This window comes from Odocoileus virginianus, chromosome 19, assembly GCF_023699985.2.
Source record: "Odocoileus virginianus isolate 20LAN1187 ecotype Illinois chromosome 19, Ovbor_1.2, whole genome shotgun sequence".
In the NCBI taxonomy this organism is placed as follows: Eukaryota; Metazoa; Chordata; class Mammalia; order Artiodactyla; family Cervidae; genus Odocoileus; species Odocoileus virginianus.
In genome coordinates, this window is record NC_069692.1 from 13,823,305 (window position 1) to 13,838,446 (window position 15,142).

At 41.4% G+C, this 15,142-nt stretch overlaps 1 protein-coding gene and 1 non-coding gene across 2 annotated transcripts in view; one reads left to right on the top strand and one right to left on the bottom strand.

Annotated features, from left to right (window-relative positions):
• The window catches only part of NKAIN2 (sodium/potassium transporting ATPase interacting 2), a 1,117,882-nt gene extending 1,107,807 nt beyond the window's left edge, over positions 1-10,075 (bottom strand). The window contains exons 1-2 of the transcript XR_011481884.1: positions 9,999-10,075; positions 9,731-9,922 (exon numbers count right to left, since the gene is read on the bottom strand). The gene's annotated coding sequence lies outside the window, so the exon portion shown is untranslated. The remainder of the gene's footprint in view (positions 1-9,730; positions 9,923-9,998) is intronic.
• Positions 3,813-3,885, top strand: TRNAG-UCC (transfer RNA glycine (anticodon UCC)). The gene has a single exon. It is a non-coding gene; the product is annotated as a tRNA-Gly (tRNA).
• Positions 10,076-15,142: the final 5,067 nt, after the last annotated feature.

Consider the following 15,142-nt stretch of genomic DNA (forward strand, 5'->3'; position numbering starts at 1 on the left):
TGTCTCCCACCACTGCAAGCTCGGTAACAAAGGAGGTGCTCAAACCAAGGCAGGAGAAAGACTCCTTGACTAGAGGCCGGGACCAGAGAAGGCAGCCCACCATCAGGCCTGAATGTTCTACAGGCTCCCGGGGGCCTGTAGAAGTCCTCCCCACTTTTGTTTCTCAGTGGCATCAGAGATTGTCCTTTTAAAAAATACTCTGAAGACCAGTTTTGTATATCTCCTATGGCTAGAAGAGGGTCATATGAATTCCCTACCATGGAACATGCCAGATACAACCCTGACTGGCCATCATTTGACACACAGCTGTCAGTTAAAGGATCTGAAATGCCTCCTTATTCTGTTGTGCAATTAGCACTTTACAGAGGTACACAAAGACTTCTGTTAGCAGGAGAGATTTGATTCCTCCTTTCCAAACCAAGACCCATTTGTTTTCAAAGAATACCGCATTGTTGGGGTTTTTAAATGCATGACTGTTCTCGAGTGTATGCACTGATCAGAAAACAAAAGTCAGTATGAGGACTCTTCACCACCCGCCCTGCAAACATTTAGGGCATGATGCTGGAAGAGGGAGTGTGGTTTTAGCTGTAGGATATAGCTTTAGCTGTAGGACACTGCTCCTCAGCCCTGGCTTCTAAAAGAAAGTGCTTCTGCAGAGGCGCTCTCCCAGGCGTTCTCAAGCTCCAAACATCCTTGAAACTGGCAACCCGGCATCCTCTTGGCAGCAACAGCAATTGGACTTGACTGAATTTCAGAGTTAAGGGTTGTGATTTTAGTCACCAAAACATAACTTGAAGCAGAACAAATAAAACATGTTAAAAAAGAAAAAGGGCAAGCAGCTGAGCACAAAGGTCCCTTCATTTATTCATACTTTAACTATGGAATAATAGCACTTGCTACTCAGAAACATCTTTATGTATTATTCTTTGGGAGATACCTTCTTCCAAAGTTGAATTTCCATACTGAATTTTTAGCCACCAAGGATTGTTTAGATAATACTTTAATATTATTAACTTTTAGACAGCATCATGAGCCTAGAGCAATATTTCACTGATAAATGTTTCTGAGAAAACTAGTTCCATGCAAGATAATAGAGGATATGAGAAAAGAGGGCCTTGGTTTGTTGCAAACACTTTGTATTCAAAGACTTGAAGGAAATTAAGCTCGGGTTTCTTTAGTTCTGGACTCCAGGTGCTGCAGAAACACTAACATGAATCATGAGCCTTAGGATGGAGGAGAGGGGATGATGACTCTAGAGCCCCACAATGTATTTAATCTCACAGCTCATGTTCAGGGAGTATTTAATTTTGCAGGACTAGTACCCACAGAATGCAGTTTTCAAAATGCTGCCTGAACAAGCAGAATGCTGACTGGTTTGTGAAATCTAAGTTTAATTCTTAATGAACACTTAGAGTAGGTATACCACACACACAAGTATACTGTTTATCTATTTCAAGTCATTTGCCTCTATGATTGTAATCCTTATCCATATATTCCCTCCCAAAAATGATGAGCAGATGTAAAAAAAAAAATGTTTCTACAAAAAAAGAACCAATTTTTGCAACTAGCGCCACTGGTCAAATGACACACAGGCACCCCTACAACTATTCCCAGTCTCACTGGATGAACAGCTCTTAAAGATTAAACTAGGAAGAATGACAAAGATTTTCTAGGCATCAGACGTAACGCAACAACAAAGCCTCACATGTGTGAAGCTCTTTCATGCAAACCTTCAGCACATTTTTTCAGATGCTCCTAAGCATTCTGTAGGGTAAATGGGTCAGGAATTATTTGCCCCACTTTTCAAAGGAGGAAACAGCACCAGGAATATAAATGGCTTGAGCAAAGTCACAGTTATTTACTCATCCCGTACAGACGCCCTGGACAGGGTATAGAAAACATGTGCCTTCCAGTCAGCCCAGTGCTTTTTCAGCATATTCCATCCTCTCTCTCTCTCTCCCAGGCCTGTGCTTAGCACAGTGAGAAGCTATTCCAGAAATTCAGACTGTGGGGCGAGGTTGGCAAAGAGAATCAGTTGAATGGACCAATTCCGCTCCAGCATTACTAGGCATAGAGGGTACAGATCAGAGGCACTGAGTCTCTTTCAGATTTTTCTCTCTTCATTGCAAAGACACAAATGCCGTGAAAAGAACTTCCTTTCCCCTTATTTAAATTTCTGAAGAGGACTAAGCTAGAAGTCAGAAACAATCCCACTTGATCCTGAAGAAAAGTTTTCTTTCCTGTCTGTAACAGGAAAAAGGAAGAAATGAGTTAACTATCTAGTTGGGTTGAACATTTTCAAAACAGGTTCAGGCACTCTTGCAACACCATTAAGTAAAGACCTAAGTTCTAGGCCAGTAATTCTCAAAGTTTGACCTGTTGTGTCACCCAGGAGTCATCAGAAATGCAAATTCAAGAATCAGAAACCCTGGTGTAGGGCCTACTGACACGTGTGGGGAAAGCCCTGAAGGTGAATTTGAGGTACACTTAAGTTCCAGAATTTTCTATGATATTCGATGCAATACATATTTTAAATAACCTCTTACCTGAAGTTATTATTTCCAATAACAATAATTTTAATGAATATCCCCACCAATAATGGTCTAGATGGACTTAGGATTTGAGACACATTTAAATATAGATAAACAACAGGCAAATAATATCGTCTTGCCATTAACCATTCATCTGGCACTGGTTTCAAAAAGGACAAGAATTTGAGAAAAACACGAATACATTTCTTCTTCCCATGGAATTGTTTTAGACATGTTTATTTGGCCGCACTGGGTCTTAGTTGTGGCATGTAGGTCTAGCTCCCTGACCAGGGATTGAACTTGGGCCCCCTGCATAGGGAGCTCAGAGTCTTAGCCACTGGACCACCAGGGAAGTCCCCCATGGAATCATTTTTAAACATACCTATCAAAGTGTCCATGTCCATAGTGGCCAAAAATGCACAGCAGCTATAACATTTTTTTAACTTACCTTTGAACAATGACAGAAATACAGCCTTATTATGAGAGGTTATTTCTCGGGGGTAGAACTACAAGTGTGTCTTGCAGTGTTAGGACACATTCAAAATCTCAGAGGGACAGTCAGGTATATTGACTCTGCCGGGACACCCTCTCTGACTCTCTAGTCCACACACTGGCAGTTCCAAGTTGTGAAGCCCCAAGTCCACCTGGTCCAGCCAGGTGTGGACAGGGGCCTGGCATCAAGCCTCCTCTCCCAGCCTGCTGAGTCTCACGTTGATTACAGTGTTGACAGGGAATCAGTAGGTGGATAATATGGCCTTTGTTAGTAAAACAAATGCAAGCTACTGATATGGTTTCAGGCACCCTGGTGTACATAGATGCGTACATGTAATGTATACAGTGACACAACCTCCATCAGGCTTAAAGTCATGTTAGATTTGACTTTGAATCCAAGCTCTACCACTGAACTCTCAGAACCTGTTTGCTTCTCTTTACAGAGAGGATATTAATATCCATTACCTACCTCACAGAATTAATGGAAAGGAATCAGTGAAAAAAAAGCACACTCTTTTTTTTTTTTTTAGCATTAGGGGTTCAGAAGTTTAGCATTTAGCTAGAAAGAGCTTCCAATAAATAGTAACAGGTTTTTTTTATTATTTTTATAGTATTTTACAAAGCTGGATTTTGAAAGCATAACAAATTATAAAAAGAATGTTGTTTTCAAAGTGCATATCAAAGTTAGTTTACTTGTAAACTGTTCAAAAAAGAGTTTTTATGGGGTTCAAAGTTTGCATGTAGGATCCAAAGTCATTTAAAAGACAAAAACTATTAGGATTTGGGACTTCCTTGGTGGTCCAGTGGTTAAGACTCTGTGCTTCCACTGCAGGGGGCACAGGTTCAAACCCTGGTTGGGGAACTAAGATCCCACATGCTTCCCGGTGTGGCATACATATATAAGTATTAGATGCAGAGAAGGCAATGGCACCCCACTCCAGTACTCTTGCCTGGAGAATCCCATGGACGGAGGAGTCTGGTAGGCTACAGTCTATGGGGTCATGAAGAGTTGGATACGACTGAGTGACCTCACTTTCACTTTTATGCATTGGAGAAGGAAATGGCAACCCACTCCAGTGTTCTTGCCTGGAGAGTCTCAGGGACGGGGGAGCCTGGTGGGCTGCCGTCTATGGGGTCGCACAGAGTCGGACACGACTGATGTGATTTAGAAGCAGCAGCAGCATTATATGTCACTCTATTCCAGGTTGGAAATATAGACAGTCGATAGCTTGCATTAGATAAAATGTTATGACCAGTTCTATCAGCCAAAAGTACCCATTTTAAACTAACCAAAAAAAAAAAAAAGGAAAACACTGATTTCAGGAAGATGAAGAAAATATGCCATTTAAATTGTAAAAACTTCCAAATCTAAACACACCTGAGATATTAAAATAAGAGAAAATGAGTTTATAAATTTTACTTCCCACCCTAATCTGGAGAATTATAAGGATATACTTTTATCTTACGCTTTCATAATTTTTAGATATCCTTTAATTTCTTAGTGTTGGTACAAACAAATGTTTTCATACACTTCTATTTCTACCCCATAGAACTGATGTAGGCATAAATACAGTGTTTCTAGTATTGTTATGTGGAAAAAAACAGATGCATCATATCTTGATGGCCTATCTATTTTAATATATTAAAAATAAACAATAATCAAGCTCTAAGGGGAAAAAAGGGAACCAAAAATGAAAAGAGCTTACCATATAGGTGAAATAACAGAACTGAAGTAGTTCTTCTATATGTGTTTGGGTTCTGACATTTGTGTGCTACTAAGCACAGAAGTAGGGAAACAATTATTAGCAATAGTAATTTCAAAACTATTTTTGGAAAAATTACACTGAGTTACTTGAAATTCTACTAAATAACTGACATTAATCCTTGAAATTTTAGTGAAACCCACAGGTAATGGACAGCTGGCTCTCATTTTACACAAGGCACTAGAGGATCAAAGGCAAGATCGGTGGAGGGGCGGGGTTCTGGGACCAATTCCCTGCAAAGACCAAGGGACAACTCACAGAAAAGTATTTAATGATGCCACAATTTTAATGTTTGTTATTTCTAGTATAAGCACAGAAGTGTTAAAACGTGTTTCTCTCTCAGATTTTATTTTTGTCAAGTACACACATGCACAGAAAAGAAACAGACCAAGAAATACAGACCTCCTATTTTAAGAAGTCCCTGGCTGCCATTCTGAAATTCTTGACTGGGCAAGTAGAGGATGTGACCCCAAACCCAAGCAGCATCAGAGGAAAAAGCTGGTGGAACGCCCATCTGCATATCTGGGCCATTGCCCACATGGGCCCCCAGCCAGATGACTCTGGCATCCTGTGCAGGGGATGCTTCCCATGCAAGCCTTTATTTGAGAAAGAAGGCAAAACAGCTCTGCAGAGAGCGGTTCCATGCAACTTCGGGTGTATGAGAAAAGAAGCTGCCCTTGGTCTGCAAACCAAGAGACAGAGCTGGGCAGTGGGAGAAGTTTCTACATCTTTTTTTTTTTTTTTCCTGGTCAATGTTAGAGCAGAGTGATGCTCAATAACAATGGAAGAGTGAATCAAAGACAAAGACACACATGATGATGTTAAGGGTGCAAAAACAGAAAACATTTAAAAGGAAGAAATTTATTGTTATTTTACAACCTAGCAAACTCTCAGCATGTTCTTCCATCGTAAGTTTCTGAAATGTTATGTGGAAATTGTTAGTCTTCTCCATGAATCAGATCAGTTAATGACCTCAAGATTTTATTACCAATGGCATTTAACTCTAAAATTGTTAATTCCCGGAGAGAGAGAAAGTTGTGACAGATAACATTTTACACTTTCAGAGAACTTTCAAACATGTCAAATGTACCTAGGAAAATCACAAGATTCTACCTGCACTTTTCAAGTCACTTCATGTCAATGCTTTATTTTCTTTTAAGTAACTAAGGAACTTGTAACTATAAACACTGCATAAAATCACGATTGACACCACTGAAGTACTCCATAATTATGATAAAATTGTTTATGTTTAGTCCGTCTAAGCACTCAAGGCCTTCACCATAAATGTGTACCTCCGCAAAGCTTAGAAACTATGCAGTAGAAAGCAACTGATCATTCTTAATTGTTTCAAACCTGCTTCTCCACGCAGCTGCACACACGTGTACTAATCTAATTGTTAGTTGCACCTGCTCCAAGTTAGCAATACTTCATAGAGCACATGGCAAGAATGGCATTTTCAAGTGTTAATCTGTTCAGTGTAAATTTGTACTTTCTTTCAAAAGTTTATGACACATGGGCTTTGCATCATATAGGAGTCTGAGGTACAAAAATGTGGGCGGTTTAGAATTTCCTTACTTGAAAGCAAAGCTGTCTTTTCAAACTAAAATAAATTATGCTTCTCCAGATTAGAGCTGATTTTTCACTGAGAACTATCTGAGATATCTGAGTGTTTTTTCAACATTTACATAAAGTACTTTTTGATTCAACCAAACACTGAAGAAAAATAGCAGAAACTCTTTCACAAACTGCTGAAAGCTGTAAATAAGAAGTTAAATTGTTCTTGTGCTGTACCACCATAACCATCCTGCAAAAGCACTGATGCTTTTGGTAACTATCTAACATCTTCAGTTTCTGAGCATTAAGGACGGAAATGATAAAAAGAAAATTACCTTCTTCAGATTATGAGCTTAGACTCTGGATTCTGCAAATGCAGCAAATCTGTTTCCAGAGGTCACACCCCCTTTTCATAAGAATCACCCTGAAATCTGAAGTTGGAGTAATCATATAGCTCAAAGATTTTAGTGAATGATATATACAGATATGTTTTTCATAAAATGGAAGTTTTGTACTAAATTTCTATAGCATGAGATTCTAATTTCTCGTCTTATGAACTGATTTCCTGATTTTTCAAAAAAGATAATGTTTATCCAAACTTGTCTGCCAAACATAAAATTAAATGAACATTTAGCATAATTAAAAACAAAGATATAGAATCCTGACAGGAAAATTTCTCTGCACCCTTCCTCTCTGTCCTTCACTTGTTAAAGGATCAGAACACTGTGTATATACTCTGATAACATACTGATAAATGAGGTTCTCATCTCCTACTAAGTTTAGTTTCAAGTTTATGTAGACATACATAGTCCTTAAAGTCTAGTTAAAACACACTCTACTTACAGAATGGGAGACAAATGTTTCTAGAAAGTTAATAGTTACTTAACAAAGAAAATCAAGTTTCTATCTTAAACAATTTTTGGCTTTAATTAATTTTAATAAATCTAAAATTTTCTGCACAGCTACAAAAAAGCCCAAATGTTACTACAATAGACACTAAACACTTCAGAAGTAAACAAAACTTGGTGAACTGTTGGGTCAAACAATGTTACATTCTGGAAATCTGGCTATACATAAAACAAACTTTACTCATAATAGCTCAAAGACACATAAAGTCTTCAAAAATCTATCAAGAACAAAGGAAACATAAGCACCCACCTACTGTGTGTGCACACATGCCGCTGGCCCCCAGGTGCATGTTCTCCCAGTGTTTTGCAACTATTTGCAAAAGAATTATTTTATTTAAAATTAAATACTATATTTCTAAGAGGCAACAATTAACAGTAATCTCTTGAGTCCTTTAAGGGTGATCATTTCACCCTATCAAACCAACTGGGTGTTCTTCGTCCTTTGTTTTTTTCTTCTGCATCTGCATTAACATGGCTGCTAATTATATTAGTCTGGTGGCACAGAAAGTCTGAATGGGAAAAATCACAAGATTCTTATAGAGCTTAAATACCTCTTCGGATTCAAACGTATACTTGCTTAAACACTTTTATATCACAGCTACTTCTATAGTGTTAGAGAACTTAGCTTAGATTCAGAATTTCTGTTTCATAAGGGATGTAACACCTTTCCAATACACCACTGCATATATGCATGCACACAAATAAGCACGCGCGCGCACACACACACACACACACACACACACCCGTTTAGCCATATTATGCTACTTTGTATATTGAGCTCCCATTTGTATATCTGTGTTTTTCTAAAACTGTTTAAGTTCTTGAAGAGTTTGTATTCATCACACAAAGTGCCGTATAGATCGAATGACTACATTAACCATAATAAAGCCTAAATGTTAGCTAAACCACATTTTAGAATTCAAAATTGAAAAGAGCATAAAAATGCTCTTACCCACTGTGTAAAAGCTTCATATGCTTTTACACAGTGAATCAGCAAATGTATTCTTTTCTGAATCATATATGAACTTAAGAATGTTTTGAAAATGTTTATACAGTTTGGCATACCTGGCCTTACTGGTAGTTTACCAAAGTAAGCTCTCTAGTTGTTCTGATCAGCTTTATCATTAATGGTAAAACCTTTAATGCATAACTTAATTGAACATGTGGTACAGAAAAATAAACTGTTTTACAAGTAACTAAGAAAATGTAACAATCTTAAAATTATAGTTCCATCTTCTTTTTCTTACAACCCAGGGCATAAGTAATTCACAAACCAAAATATACATCATCAGATAACTTTCCTGGGGAATAAAAACATCCTTGAGATAATATACAACTAAAAGTACTCCTTCAGCTAAATATTAAAGAAAACAACCACCACCACTCATGAGCTTCATGACAACTGATAAACAGTGAAGAACACATTAGTTTCAATAGAAAATCCTTACTCTTTTGATTATTGATTGGGCTCTCAGAAATCTCCAGTCTTGTAGTTCTTTTAGCCTTTATGAAACAATTGTTGGAAATGTGAATGGCTATTCAGATGAACTTACACTTTCCAAGGAAAGCTGTTGGTAACAGGAGTAAGCAAGTACTTCCTACCTCAAATTAACCAGTAAAAGTGGTTTATTTTTCACCTCTAAACTATCCTCAACTCCTCCTCCTATCGCCCTTAAGGAATTTAAATTCAGAGACATGACGTTTTCCTCTATTGGCACCTTGCCTCTTTGAAACTGTACAACATTCCTCAAGAAGTATATATAATTCTCCATCCCATGGGATCAGACAACAATATCTATTTCAGAAGCAATTACATACATAATGTAAGATACAACATTTTTTCTTAGAATTGTTTTTATCAATAATAAGTGTGATTTCAGGGCTACTGGTTCAGTCTATAGCAATGCTGTTGCTCATCCAAGTATTTCTCTTCAATCTACATACTTTTAAAACTCAGTGTATCCTGTAGATCAGACAGCTGTAAGGATACCATCTGCACTACACAGTGGTTTGTTAGAGCCTTATACTTCTCAGACAATATATATCTTGAAAAATAATACACGTCAAGGAAGAAACAAAGATATTGCAAAAATTAATATATAGAAGAAAAGTTAAAAAAAAATCTATTCTGTTTTAACACCTGTATAGTAAATTGCATGTGACTATCACGTTGTTACATTAATAGGAACGCAAAGCATAAAAGAACAAGAGCTACCTCCTGCTTTGCTTAAAGAAATTAAAGACAAGTTTAACCCGAACCTGCCAAACTGTCCTCAGAAGAAAAGACATAGGTGGGGGCGGAAAGCCTCACCTCTCCTGTACCCCGCAGCGCGTTTCCCTGAAAGCATGTTAAACATAGGCAATATATCTGTCACCTTTTCTTTTTTCTTCTGTTCTAATCAACGGCAGACCTTTTACTGCACCCCCCTGCCCACTATCTCAGCGGAACGTTAAAGAACAAGAGGACCCAAGTGTCACTTACCAGTTGCATGCCACAGATAAAGATAAGCGTGCACCTGCCACTGCAATAACCCATGGTTTCCGAGACCCCGGCCACAGCCAGACTGTCCCACGTCGGCCACCGTCGAGCCCCCACTTTATCCAATCAGATCGCGGGGAAGGACGGGCAAACCTGCCGAGGGCTCGGGGGCTCCGGGCTGCTGCTGCCAGCGTCCTGGGAAGTGACAGGCATTAGGACCTGCTGGCGCGGCGGTGGCGGCGGCAGCTCCAGCCGCGCCCGCCACACATACCTTCACTCGCTCGGTGCACACGCCGCGCCGCGGGCAGCGCCGCCCGCGGAGACGCGCCCGGGGCCCGCAGGGGCAACAGCGGCAGCCTCGCAGCGCCGCCGCGCCCTCGGGCATCTGGCCGCGAAGTTTCGCCCCCGCCGCTCCCCGCGCCGGCTCGCCCCGCGCACCCCCAGCGCGGCCGCCGCCCGACGCGCGCTCGCCCCGCGCTCTCCGCGCGCCGGCTCCGGGGGCGGCAGAAGCGCGTGCGGGGCGCTGCCCGCCTCCCTGCGCCGCCCGCGGCTCCTCCGCGCCCCGCGCTGCGGGGCCCGGCGGGCGGGGGGCGGAGCGCGGGCCGGGCGGGGGCGTCCGGGCTTCGCGGTCCCGGGCGGCGGCGGCGGCTGCAGCGCGCAGAGATGCGGGGTCCGCGCCGCGTCCTGCAGCGGCGCTGCCCCTCCCTTCGCCCAGATGTGTTAATCCTCCTACAGCAAATCCTTCAACCTGCGCCCCGCCGCCCCCTCGCAGAACGTCGACTTCTTCCAGTCCGGCCGGGGCTGCAGCCGAGGGGACCGCTGGCGGCCGCGGCAATGGGGACGCTGGGGTCCGCGGAGCGGAGAGTCCGAGCGACGTGTCCGGAGCTTGCTGGGCTGGTGTCGGTCCTGCTCGCGCAACCGAGCCCGGAGCACTGCGCGCGAGTCAGCCGCTCGTGTGCGTGTGTGTGTGTTTGGGGAAAAGGGGACGAAGAGGAGGGTTAGGGACGGAGGACGGGTGATGAAATAGTGCAGCCTGGCATCCCCGCCGGCAGGAGAGCCCGAGTTGCAGAACACTTGGAGGAGAAGGGACGACGCGCTTGCCGACGCGCTACTGGCCGCGCCCGGCACCCGGCTCCCGCTCCCAAGGATCTGCAGGGGCTGGAGCGTGGAGAGTTACGGAACAGACCCTGCGCGGGAAAAGGCACCGGGTTGCTTCTGGAGTTAGTGGGAAAATTGGAAACTGGGGTGGGGTGCGCTGGGCGAGGGACGCAGTGAGTTGCTGTAGCTGCTTCAGATGTTTGTTTTTACTCTAGAAATGAGAAGATCTGAGACAGTTTCCGCACTCAAGTATTTCAGCCTCTGGGGCCGTCCCGGCTGGATGTGGATTCCTGGAGGTGGATGCACCAGTCCCGGGTCTGGAACGCCGGGCCAAAGCTGTGCCTGTAACCTGCGGAGACACCCGCTTCGGAGCCCGCTGCTGCCACCTGCGGGTGGAAAGCTGAAGAACAGCGAAGCAGGCTGGTCCAGGTGGCGTCCCCAGGGGCTTGGGTGTCCGGATCCAAGGGTAGTTTGTTTTTCTGTATGTGTTTTTTTTTTTTTTTTTTTTTAAATAGCCCTGAGCCACTTGTTAAAGCATTTCTACCTTTCCCAGGAAATGAAGGTGTGGTGTAGAGATCCGCTGAGGTACTGAGTCGTTGGGATGAAGGAAAGAGAATGGTTTAAGAAACTTAAATAGCAATTGTCTTCCCGCATCCCCTTGAGGAGATTAAGACTGTTGAAAGCACATAAAGCAAAGAGCTTTCCCTAGCAAATGAAATTTGGCCCTACTGAGAAAATATATTGTGTAGGATAATTTTATGCTTGGAACCACAAATAAGGATCCTAAATGGTTGTTTCCTTTGAATAAATATGACATCAGAATGACGAAATAAATTGAATAGGGCATAGGGACCCTGGTCCCAGAAGCCTGGAACTGATTTGTCAGTTGTAGACACCCAAAAAGATATTTGATGTGTTATATTTATAGCATATGAATATTTTGTTACTATACTGAAATGCCTACTTTTAGTTACCCTACTTGTAAATAAACTATTCTCTGAAAAGTGTCTATTCTCTGAAAAGTGTCTTTCAACGTTTAATTAAATGATCAGAGGCCAATATGTGCTCTTTCCCATGGAAGGGCCTAGCAAGCACAACACTTGATAAAACTGAAGCCAGAGGTATTTGGTGGAAAATGTTTCTTTCAGCTGTTACTCTGTCTTTATACACAGTTTAGATGACCAGTAGCAGCTGGGAATGTAGATATTTTGTAGGTAGGTATTGTCAAGCAAAAAGAAAACTGTAAGTTAATACTCTAATGCTTGAAGAAGCTGCTGGCATACTATGAAAAGCATTATGTTACCTTTTAAAATTTATAATTGCAACAGTGTTCTGTGGAGTCAGCTATAATCCTACAGTGGTTTCCCTGCAACCAGCAACAGCCCAAGTGGCCTTTAGGCTGCACAGGTAAGCAGACGGCATAATGCTGTCTGTAGCTGAGTGTCAGCACCCCACCCATAGTCCTCGTATTCTTGCCATTTAGAACATGCCCATCTTCTTTCTGTAAGCACCTGGGACTGCTGCAGGCTTGTTCTGCCCACAGGTGTTTGGCTGGGAGTGAAGGTACAGCCTCAAGAGCAACCCTCACCCAGTAATGGATGAGAGCTGGACGATAAATTTCCCAACCTTCTCAGCCCAGAGATGTGAAACCCTGAGACATGCTCTTGACTACATTATTAATTTCCTCACCAGCCTGGAGCCCATGGTGCCCACAATTGCCCATGCTGGTAACCCACTCATCCGTCCTCTCTGATTCAGCTTCCTTCCCTTTTGCCTCATCTCCCTGCTGCTCCTCTTCCTGAGATCATCCAGAAATAAACCACTTCACTCAAATCCTGTGTCAGGGCTGCCTCCGGAGAAGACCAGCAGAAGGCAGTCTTTAGGGGTTTTTAGTCCTGATCTGACGTCATTGGCATAGTGTTCTCAGAAGAGAACCAAAGGCATGTTCAGCGTTACACCCACTATTGCACTTACTGTGTGCACCCACTGCCTGACATGCTACCCCTAATCATCTCATTCATTACTCACAGGAAACCGGTGAGTTGTGCAATGCTCATTTTAAAGGCACCCTTGTATATAGGGTTTTGTACTATCCGTGGTTTCAGACATCTGGGGGTCTTGGCACATCTCCCACAGATAAAGAGGAACTACTATTTCTTGATCACAGATGCACATGTTCTCTGTGGCAGAATTAAGAGTGTGGTGAAGGCATGTCTGTGAAACATCAAAATCTGCTTTTCTGTTTTCTCATGTTGGTATTTTACTGTACTTACTTGTCAGTCTTTTAGAATGCCATACAGAAGTGATGACTTAAAATATTTAGAAGGATGATGACACATATTTTGTTCTCCTTTTTTTCCCAGCTTTATTGAGATCACACTTTATTATCTGTAAACTTAATTCACACAACATCTTTTAGAAAGCATATAGGCCATGCCTGCCTTATGAAAATGTGCTGTAGTTGGGGAGACAGTTCCATTTCTTAAGCTTACGGTGGCCGTGTCCTTTCTATTCCATTTCCTGTTATCTCTGGAGCCTTAGGGGAAAAGACTAAAGACAGAATTCCAACTCCCCGACAGATGTGCATGAAAGAGAGAGAGACATCTCAAATTGGAATGGTGGTTGCACTTTCATTCAGAAATAAAGTCACATACTATTCAGCTCTGTAATGTTCTCAGGGCTTTTGTTGACTAGTCTGGTGATACAACTATTGTTAATTATCTTGTTTCTGTGGGGAGGATGCTAAGGTCAGCCACATCTCTAAGGCTGACCTTGGTATCCTGGGCTAAAGCATTTTCAAGGTTGTTTCACACCTGTTATCTCATTTATCTGCCTGATAGAATGTACTAGGTACACAGCCATGGAGTGAGTTGTCGTTTGCTCAACACTCAGTCACTTCAACAGGAGCAAAAGCTCAAGTCTAGCTTTGTAATACCACTGAGCAATTTCACTCTTGAGTTTTACTCGGTCTCCATTTATATGGTTTGAAAACACAAAGGCAGCAATTAAACTTTACAGTCGCAAAACCAACAAATTTAATTTACTGTATATTTACACAAACTTAGATTTGTTTTTCTTATTTGGAAAATAAATAGCTATTAGGAAACTATTTTCGAAATAAATTTAAAAGGAAAATAATCACTCATAATCCTTCCATCCAGAGATAATCTTTTTGTCATTTTTGCACATTTTATTTTAAAAAAATGGGATTATATAATACATAATATATATGTAATCTACTTTTTTCACTTAATAGATTAAGAACATATGTCTAAATTATTAACTATTAAACTCATGGACTCTGCAGTCAGTTTGACTGTATAATCCAAGCTCTGCCACTTAGCAACTGTGTAACCTTTAGCAAATTGTTTCACTCTCTGTATCTTAGTTTCTTTGTAAAAGGAGGCAGGGAGTTATAATGCATACATAACATAGGTTGTTGGGAGCATTAAGTAAAGCATTATGTAAAGCTTTTAAAACAGTGCCTGGCCCATAGTTAATATTTTCCCATTGTTATTTATCATTATTCTGTATACAACATAGCTTTAATGGCTGCATAACATCCCAATGTAAGCAAATATCCCAGTTATTTAATTCATATCTTTCTTAGACATACAAGCTTTATGGTGAGCAGACTAATGCACCCTCAAATATGTCCACACAGTAATCCCTAGAACCTGTGAATATGTTACCTTAAGTGGCAAAAGAGATTTTTGAATATGTGATTACATTAGGAATCTTGAGATGGGATGAACAGCCTGGACTGTTGAAGCTTAATGTAACCAGTCAGCTCTTAAGAGCTGAGAACAGCTGGGAGGTGGGGAGAAAGAGAAGATAATGAGGTCAGGGAGATGCAAGGTGAGAAGACATTCCACCCACCATCCCTGGATGTATAGACGGAGAAAGTAGCTTATGATCCAAGGAAGGTAGGTGTGTCCTCTGGAAGCTCGAAAGGGTAAGAAACAGGATCTCTTGGCTTCCAGGAGGAAGACATTCATGCCTACAACTGGATTTCAGCCAACTGAGACCCATGTCAGATCTCTGACCTAATACAAAATGGTAAGACAATTAATGTGCTATTTTTAAGCCACTAAATTTGTCTTAATTTGTCATAGCAGCAGTAGAAAAATCAATACAGTTTGCTTCCAGTGTTTCAATATTATATATTTTATAACATTTAAATTTGTAGGCATGTCATCACATACATTTTGATTATTCCCTTATTATATATTTCTAGAAGTGAACTAGAGAGACAAAGAATGAGCAAAATCATAATGCTTTTGATAAACAAATCCCAATTTCCTCAGAGGATTTCTA